We start from the raw sequence: 10127 nt of genomic DNA on the forward strand, positions 1-10127 counted from the left end.
TAATTAAACTCAGTAGGTAGAATGTTTGAGCTCATCAGAGGAAAGCATTTTTGAATATACTGAGGAACTCAGAGAGAGGCAAATAATAATGATGAATAGTGGTAATCATATAATAACTAATAGCCACTGCCACTCTGTGTGGCAGGCACTGCTCTAAAAGCTTTACATTGTGTCCTCATTAACAACCCTGTGAGATAGATACTCAAAGGGTAATCACCTAAGGTGAAATTTCATTTAAAGATGTAATGATGCAATAAAACTGGGTAGTACACTATGTTGAAAAGGATGTGGGGAAACAAATATTACCATACCCAGCTGCTGGCAAGTAAACTAGCCCCACCTTCTCAAAAGGCTATTTGGCAATATATAATCAACCTTTCCCACCCTTTGACTCAGCAATTCTAGTTCTAAGAATGTATCTTTCAGTTACACTCACACCTAATAACAAAGAATATGTGTATGAGAATATTCATTGTAGACAAAATCTTTATATACCTAACAGAATGGCTGAAATTAAAACAAGTGACAATGACAATACCAAATGCTGGTGAGTTTGTATAATTTGCTGGTGGAAAAACAAAGTAGTATCGTCACTTTGGAAATCAGTTTGACAACTACTTATCAAGTCAAACAGGCACTTATACAACCCCATATTCCCACTCCGAGGTATTGACCCAAGAGAAATAAAAACTAATGTCCAAACGAAAACCAGTATGCAATAATAGTAGATTTATTCATAATTGTCCCAACTGGAAATAACCCAATGACTTCCAACTGGTCAATGGATATAAGCTAGCTATGGTATACCTGTACTGTGGACTATCACTCAGTAATAAAAACTAACCAAACACTGATATGCACAACAATGTGGATGAATCTCAAATTTATTGTGCTTAGTGAAGGTAACAAGGCTCAAAGGCCACATCCTGTATAATTCCATTTATATGACATTCTGCAAAAGGCAAAGTCCCTTCAGAAAAAGGACAGAAAGCAGATCCGTGGTTGCTAGGAGCTGGGGATGAATGAAGAGAACTATGTATAAAGATGCAACTGCTAGATTTTTGGAGTGATGGAACTGTTCCACCTCTTGCTTGAGACTACATGTTTGTATATGTTTATCAAAATTCATAGAGCTGTACACTACTGCATGTATACCTCAATCAACTTGACTTTTTAAAAATTACTGGAAATACACATATCATTAATAGGGAGATTGGTAAAGTAAATTAAGGCACAGTCATAAATGAAATAATACACCGTCTTTCCAAGAAGAAGCTCTACACATGTATATGTAATTATCAGGAAGATGTATAGATAGAAATTTTTAAAAGCATGGTCCAATAGAAAGTGTGTAGTCTGTCACCAGTGATTTAAAGAAAGGGGAAATACTAAGTATTTGCCTATGAAACCATGCTCCATGGAGTTAAAAAAAAATCATCATGAAACTGTGCCTCAGGATTAACAGAAACTGGTAACAGACATTCTTGAGCTTGTCTTACCACGTGCTTAAGAAAAAACCCTCTGCTTGTAGCCCACATTCACTGAGCAAGTATGCCTTAATTATTTTGTTGCAAATTGCATACTCAGAAAACTTCTAGAAGCCTAAACAATAAGATATTGTTTTCCAGGAACTTGGAGTCAGCTGTGTCTAGTTCAAGCTTAATCCGGCTAAGACAGCCTGGGAGCACTCACCCTAAAACCGGGCCTTTGCAGGTGTCTGATGAATCACCTTTTGATGTCAGAGTATAACAGGGAAGAACAAAGCTGATTCCATATTAGATATGTTCCTTTGGCTCTAAACCTGTGCACTGTTTCCTGTGCTTAGTCATGCTGATTCTGCACCTTTTGTAAAAGAATGTTGCCTATAGCCAGAAATATACAGAATAGCTAGATTCTCAAGGCTCCGCCCTTTAAGAGTATAACAGTTTCCCATTCATAGATAGATAAAAAGTTGCAGAATAGAAAATAATATTTGTCTTGTTGGAGGTCTGCAGGAGCACCACGACCTGACCTACGTGGACAGCTGCAAGAATAAAGGATTCCCCACACCAAGAAGTTTGCAACAATCAACCACACCTCCTCCTCTTTTCAGTATAAAAGGAGCCTGAATTCTGACTTAGGATGGTTCTCCAGGACATTAGTCTGCCATCTTCTTGGTCTGCTGGCTTTCTGAATAAAGTCATTATTCCTTGCCCCAACACCTCGTCTCCTGATTTATTGGCCTATGATGTGGCGAGCAAAATGAGTTTGGACTCGGTAACAAGAGGGTAAAAACTCCACCCTCAGATCACCTCCATTTTTTTTAACATACATTCATTCCATGAAGAAGCATGTAACTGATATGTCTCTGCAAAACAGTGATTACCTCACGTTTTCCTTACCTCCAATCACCTTTCCCCCACTTCTTTTTCCCATAAATATCTCAAGCCCCTTGCCTTCAGGAGACAGATCTGAGACTTGTTCCCTCATCTACTCACTTGGCTGCCTTGTGAATAAACCCTTTCTTTGCTGCAAACCTCGGCACCTCGGCGTTTGGCTTATTGCACATCAGGCAAACAAACCTGTTTCAGTATCATCTATACATGGCATCCCTCTGAAAAGATATATAAGAAAATACAAACCAAAATTGTTCCTAGGGAGGAAGATTGGATGACAAGGAGTCAGTGGTCAGAGAGAGAGAGATTTTTCAATCCATAGACCAGTTTCAATTTAAATTTTCAATTATGTGCATTCATTACTGTGCACAACCAGCTGTGTGCAGGTGAAACTTGTAGCCCTCCCTTGACCACATTAAGAACCTTGACCTACTCACTTCTTGAAATGTAACGGAATTAACACCTCCCTCGACCAGCGGGAGCCAGTGGATAATCCGTGCCTCAGGTGGACATTTTATTTATTTATTTTTTTATTGAAGTTGATTTACAATGTTAGTTTCAGGTGTACAGCAAAGCGATTCAGTTATATACATACATACACATATGTTTTCAGATTCTTTTCCATTATTTCATATTACAAGAAGTTGAATATACTTCTTTGTGCTATACAGTAGGTCCTTCACGTGGACATTTCTGAGACCTGTTCTACATAGTTCCTTAGAAGGCCTCCAGTGAGATTGAGTCCTTTTTGCCCAGAGCAATAACCAGCTCAATAACTCACCATTGCACTGGTTTCACCTTCTTTTCAAGTTCACTGTCACAGTTCCCCGACTCCAGTTTCTCAGAATTCTTCCCCCGACAAAATTATTTCCAAATTAAGTTCTTGACTCAGATTTTGCTTTTCGGATTAAACCAAGCTAGGACAATTGAAGTAAAGGCAGAGTTCTTGCACAGTTCCTCATCCTCACAATGATGAACTTGTTTCTCGACAAGATCATTGCAACTGATCATCTCAAGTGCAATAAAAGGCAGGTCTTGAACTTCATGGAATCTAAACTCATGATCTCTTATGATGTCAAAAAGGAATTTTATTGTTGCATCTCACTTTTTGTGCAATATTGTCTATGAAATATTGTCTGTCAATTCAGATATATGTAACTGAGGTGCACAGAGAACATTTCAAGCCAGGGGAGAAAGGGTGCACAGAAAAGGAACCTGAAATGCCTTCTTGAACCAGAGACTTGTTTTGGTGTTTTAACAATCTGGTTTTGGGGTTTGGCTACCTGCTTCTGTAAATAAAGCCTTACCAGTGAGACAGGAAGGGGACAGGGCACAGCCATTCAAGGAATAACACAACGATTAACAACAGGATGGTGAAAGATTCAACCCCCAGTAGGCCTTGAGGCTCAAGATGGTGGGAGATTTGTGTTCCAGTAGACCTTGAGCTTCATTATATGCTCATTGTAACATATTAGAATGGTAAATAACATGCCCACAGGCGCCATGACAGCCCCAAGGCTAGCCACAAAAGGTCAAAGAGTGGGAAATGGCCAAGTTCCTGGGGATCCCAGCCCCTTCCCCAGGGTAGACTGGTGCTTCTACTTATTAGTATATAAAGTTTTATATATTAAATTATAATTTTATATTAGCATAAAAACTGGCAACATGGTGTCGCATGGCCGCCTTTCTTGCTCCCTCCTCCTTGGAGATGGCCCTCACTCTGTCTGCAGAGTGTGTACCTACTTTTATTTTAACCTGCGCACCCAACCCCCACACCTGGTGGCCTTTCTCTTGCCTTTGAAACAGACTACATTCTATGTAGTATGTATCTCTCTAAATACATCTACCTTTACTAAACTGTGGCTCACACTTGAATTCTTTCCTGCGTGAAGCCAAGGACCCACACTTGGCAGGGCACATCCAGGGGCTCAACCGAGATCTGAGACACAGCCCTCCTCATGCCCCACATCCGTTTTTCCTGCATCACTAGGACATAGCCATTGCCACTTTAGAATGTACTGTCTGTGGCTGCTTTCACACAACAAGAGTTGAGTAATGGTAACAGAGACCACATGGTCCACAAGCTTAAAATACTTAATCTGATCCTTTAAGGAAAATTTGCTAACTCCTGACTACTTGTTCCAGTGATTTTTCTAGGCAAGGGATATTAACAAACTGACTATTATTTTCTGAGCAATAGCCAGTAATAATAAACAGAGCACCTAACGTTTATGAAGCCCTTACTGTGTGCGGGTTATTTCACATCATCCTAAAAGCAACTGGGAGGCAGGTATCACCCCCATTGGCAGAAAAACTGGGGATGAGAGAGTTTAGGTAATTTCTAAGTAAATGGCAGAATTAGGAAGATCTCAAGTCCAATGACCCCTGCTCAACTATTATCAGTTATCCTGAAACAAGAGGCATTTCTCTCCTGTCCTCCGCTCTCTTACCACTGGGCCTTTGCATATGCCCTTCCCGCCACCTGGAAGCTCCCTCCTGCTCTCTCTCCCTTCCTAGTTAATTTCCACTCATTCTTCAGGTGTCAGTTGATAACTTATTTCTTCCTAAACCTTCTCTGGCTAGAAGAGGCTTCTCTTCTCAGATATATTTTGGGAGTGGGAGGCGCTGAAAAAAGGGAGGCATATATAGATAGGAGAAGGCTTCCACATAGAGATGCACCACGCCCATTCCCCCAATCCAGGGACCAAAGTCATGCCCCCTTTGCGGGGCAGACAACTTCCAATGCCTGGTCCATGCTGGAATGTAAAGGTTCAGTCACCTCACCTCAGCTTGGGACAATTCCTTGAGATCCCCACAAATTTCAGACCTTCCGGAGGGGTAAGCTGAGGACTTTCCAGGACTGCATAGCAGTCAGGCTTCCTCCTCCCCTCTCCCAATCCTTCTCCCTGAGTGTTGATCCCAAGAGCCCTCCCTAATAAACTTCCTAATATTCTAACTCTCACAGTTGGCTTTGCAGGGAACCTGCCACTCAGTTCCAGAGATGTGTGATAGATCAGATTGCCCTTGGTCACCTACCTTTTCCAGGCTCACTGGTGACTCATCACTCAGTGATTCCAGAGCCCTGGGCGTTTCCTGCATTGCACCTGGAGAGCACAGGAATGTTAAACTACAGCCATCCTCAGAACTCGTCAGAATTCCCCCAACCTGCACCACCACAAAACAGCACTGTGACTCTCTGTTTCACATCTGGTGCCCACGCCAGACTGCTTTGCAGGACAGAAACCTTGCCTACCTTGCTCCTCTCTGGTAGAACAAATATTTGTAGAATGACTGAATGAAAGAAGTCCTGAAAGGCAGCTCATCTCACAAATGAAACTGACACTCAGAGAAATAACTGACCCAGAGTAATTGGACTATGCGTGGTGGAGCAGGGTCGCAACCCAGCCTTTTTCCTCTACAGGGACTGAGAAAATGGAACCCACAGAGATCAGAGGTCCCGATTTCTCCACGGTAGCATGTACATAGTTCTCACATTGGAAATTTGCCATGAGGGAGACTTTAAAATGGGATTTTCAGGAGGATGGGAGTGGGTAGTGGATATTAATGTCAGTCCTTTAGAGGATTAAAATGGATCTGCCAGATACAATGATATTCTCATGCCACTTTCAACAAGTCACTTGGAAGGATGAGCAATAAATTCATTCAGTGCTTTGTTTACTGAGAGTATTAAGGATAAGGAATTCTTGAGGTGATACCTGCTGATGTGTTCTATCAGAGGATCCCAATTGGACAAAAGCTGCAGGTTGAGTGCAAAAAAATTCAGTAAGTCCCTTACCAACCTTACTTCAAAAAGACACATGCACCCCAACACAGCAGCACTATTGACAATAGCCAAGACATGGAAACAACCTAAATGTCCATTAACAGATGACTGGATAAAGAAGTTGTGGTATATTTATACAATGGGATACTACTCAGCCATAAAAAAGAATAAAATAATGCCATTTGCAGCAACATGGATGAGCCTGGAGAATGTCATTCTAAGTGAAGTAAGCCAGAAAGAAAAAGAAAAATACCACATGATATCACTTATATGTGGAATCTAACAACAAAAAAAAAGATGAACCTTTTACAAAAGAGAAACAGACTCACAGACATAGAAAACAAACTTAGGGTTGCCAGGAGAAGAAGAGGGTGGGAAGGGATAAACGGAGTTGGAGATTTACAAATGCTAACTAGTATATGTAAATAGATAAACAACAAGTTCATACTGTATAGCACAGGGAACCATATACAATATCTTGTAGTAACTTATGGTGAAAAAGAATATGAAAACGAATATATGTATGTTCTTATGTGACTGTAGTATTGTGCTGTACACCAGAAACTGACACAACATTGTAAACTGATTTTACTTCAGTAAAAATATTTTTTTAAAAAAGATTTAGTCCCCTCCCTCCTAAGTTGGCTTGCCTTTTCTTAGGAGCTGCAGGAGAGGCTGTCTGGAGAATAAGGCGGGGAATGCATTGATGGAATTTTACAAATTGGAGGCAATTACTTTATAGGAACAGTATCTCCTCAACAGACAAGTCCAGGCAACTTTTGAAAATGTGACATGCCTGCACATAAGCCATTCATGGCCCCTGAGACTATCGCAACCAAATCTAAGCTGCTGAGTCAAAAGAATAGGTCTGAATCCTAAGAGAATTCAAATTCTTTCTGGATTTCTTAAGGAGGAAAACAGCTACTGTCTTTATTTGCAATATTGCTGCACTGGGCACAATCCTGAAAACAGGAGTGGCTCTTGTTTTTTTTTGTTTGTTTTTGTTTTTCTTTTTAAAAAACTCAGCTCTTAGTAGACACTGTGTCAAACACATTTTGCATGTATCATTCAGTTTAATCTTCACCTTATCCCAAGAGCTAAGTATTACTGCTATCCTGATGTAAAGATGAGATAAGGAAATCAAGGCTTCAGGAGGCAGTGACCTGCCCAAGGTCAGACAGCTGGGCAGAGACCTGACCATTCAAACCATCTGATGCTTTCTCTAGTTTTCCCGGCTCCTGCTTTATCTTGGCTCATCTCCCACCTTCTGCACTCATCATTCCAAACATCCTTCTTTGCCCAAGCAGGATAAATGGGTACTTTGGGACAGAAATGCTTGACTTCTGGAGTCTATTTTTCTGGGATATTTTCTGATGAATGTCTGATGTTTCCCAGTAAATGTCCCTTTATCAGGACTGACAATGGAGAAACACATCAGTATCACATTGGTGTCCAGATAGGAGAGGGGCATCAAGCAGTCCTTATCTTCCTGCCCACCTGTGTCCCACAATGCCAGTTCTCCCAGCTTTCCATCCACTTCCATACCTGCCGCAGAGTTCTCAAACACTGTGGGTACACACACTGCTGGGAACTGGCCTTTGTTAAACACAGTGCCAGAGCACGACGGCCAGGGGGGAAGACAGTGACTAATCAAATACTTGATTACAAACAGAGTAAATGCTATAATTAAAAAAAAAAATACAGAGACAACAGGGGCCACATCCTAAACTGGGGAAGTGGTTAGGGAAAGCTTCTGTAACAAACTCTCCCAAATCCCAGTGTCTTAAAATAACAACAGTCATTTATTTTTGCCCACAAATCTGCAATTTGGGCAGAATCCAACCTGGACAGCAAGTTTGGGCTCCACATAACATCAGCTGGGGCAGTCTGACTGGGATTGGAGAATTCACTCTTTTTTAAAAATATAATTCACATACTATAATATATAACTGAATTGCTTTACTGTACACTTGAAGCTAACATTGTAACTCAACTACACTTCCATAAAAAATAAAATTTTAAAAATCTGCACACTATAAAATGTGGCATTTCAAAGTATACAGTTGAGTGGGGTTTTTTTGTTTTTTGTTTTTGTTTTTTGGTATATTCACAAGGTTGTGCAAGCATCATCGCTACTTAATTCCAGGATGTTTTCATTTCCTTAAAAAGAAATCCTATAGTGACTACATAAGCATTCACTTCCTCATGCTTCCCTCTCCCAAGCCCCAAGTAACCACTAATTTACTTTCTGTTTCTGTGGATTTTCACATTCTGGACATTTCATATAAATGTGGCCTTCTGTGTCAGCTTCTGTCACTTAATATTGTCAAGGTTCTGGAGGATTCTCCTGAGGATGACTCACTCACCTGGCTGGCAAATTGGTTGCCAGCTAGGAATTCAGCCAGGGCTTTGGGCCAGGGATCCTAGTTCCTTCCATCAGGGCCATTGTATGGGCTGCTTGGGTTTCCTCATGGCATGGTAGCTGAGTTCTAAGACTGAGTGTCCCCAGAGAATCAGGCAGAAGCTTTTCACCTTTTATGACCTAGCTTTAAAGGCACATAATGCCAGGTTGATGGTCATCTCAACCTCACCTGGATTCAACGGAAGGGAACACAGACCACACTTCTCAATGGGCAGAGTGTTAAAGTTAACTTGTAAGAAGAGTGTGTGCCTTGGGAGATATAACTGCAGTCATATTTGGAAAATAACTACCACAGCTTCCCTGAGAAAGTGATGTTTGACCTGAAAGCTGAAAGATAAGTCAGTGTTCACTAGGCACAGTGGTGGAACAGCATCTAGGAACATGGAACAGCATGTAGAAAGGTCCTGAGGTGGAACAATGGGCACATTTGAGGAAGTAAAAGCAAGTCCAAGTAACAGGGGCAGAGAGAAGGATAGACACAAAATGAATCTGAAGAGGCTGATCGTGCAGGACCTTGTCTATCGTGTGCTTTAAATGTCTGTTCTTTCTTCTCAGCTTCCCTTGTCCATTCTACCAGAATAGACAGTAGCCTAACTTACCATTGGGAGACCGTTTATTCCCCTCAACTGCTCCTTTCAGTGGGGCTGCAGGAGTGGACATAAGACCCACTTCTCACCATTTAGGACATTCCACGTGCCCCCACCAGCCTCAGCGATTGGTTCAGGAACGGTCATGTGACCCAAGCAGGGCCAATGAGACTCAAACCCAAGACATCCCTGGAGCTAATGGACAAGGGATACACTCTTTTTCTGGGGGTTGCTAGGCAGGATCTAGCTGAAGTGCTGGGTTTCATCTCTGACTCTGAGTGAGAAGAGATTCACTGAGAATGACACTGTTAACCTAAAAGCAGCCAGTTTTACCAGCAAAATGGGTTTATTTGGAACAGCAAAGAACTGCAGTTCCAGACATGCAATCTATGGCAAACTGCATGCATGACCAGAGAACAAAGGAAAGGAGCCTGCTTTTATAGGGAAAAGAAGGGAGTTGGGAGGGGCTGTTCTAAATGAAATTTCATTGGAGGAAAGTAGGAGTTCAGGGTGGTGGTGGCTTCTCATTGGCTGGGCTGTTGCTGAGCAAGGAGAAATTCTTCCTTTGGGTTGGTAAAGTAGTTGCACTTTCTGTTTGGAAATGCACAGTGTACTTTTTCCTGTGGGGCCTGCAAATGAAGGTCAATGCATGCAAATTAAGGTCAGCACATGCAAATGGTGGTGAGTGGTAATGGATGAGAGTTTCCTCTGCAGGCCATTTCTATAGTGGTAGGTGGGTTTGGAACATTTCAGCTGGGAAGAAGAGTTGCTGAGTATACCTCTATAGGAGATGTCCACTGGGCAGCGCCCTCTGTGGTGTTATCTGTCACTAGTTATCTGGGCTTACAAAACACGCTTTGTTGACGTTGCCTCTGTCCCCGCCTTAGCTGTGGGAATGCCAGCCACCCACTCTGGTGTCCCACAGGTTCTCCACCCGCAGAACTACCAGTGCAGATCCA

Source organism: Camelus dromedarius, chromosome 24, assembly GCF_036321535.1.
Source record: "Camelus dromedarius isolate mCamDro1 chromosome 24, mCamDro1.pat, whole genome shotgun sequence".
In the NCBI taxonomy this organism is placed as follows: Eukaryota; Metazoa; Chordata; class Mammalia; order Artiodactyla; family Camelidae; genus Camelus; species Camelus dromedarius.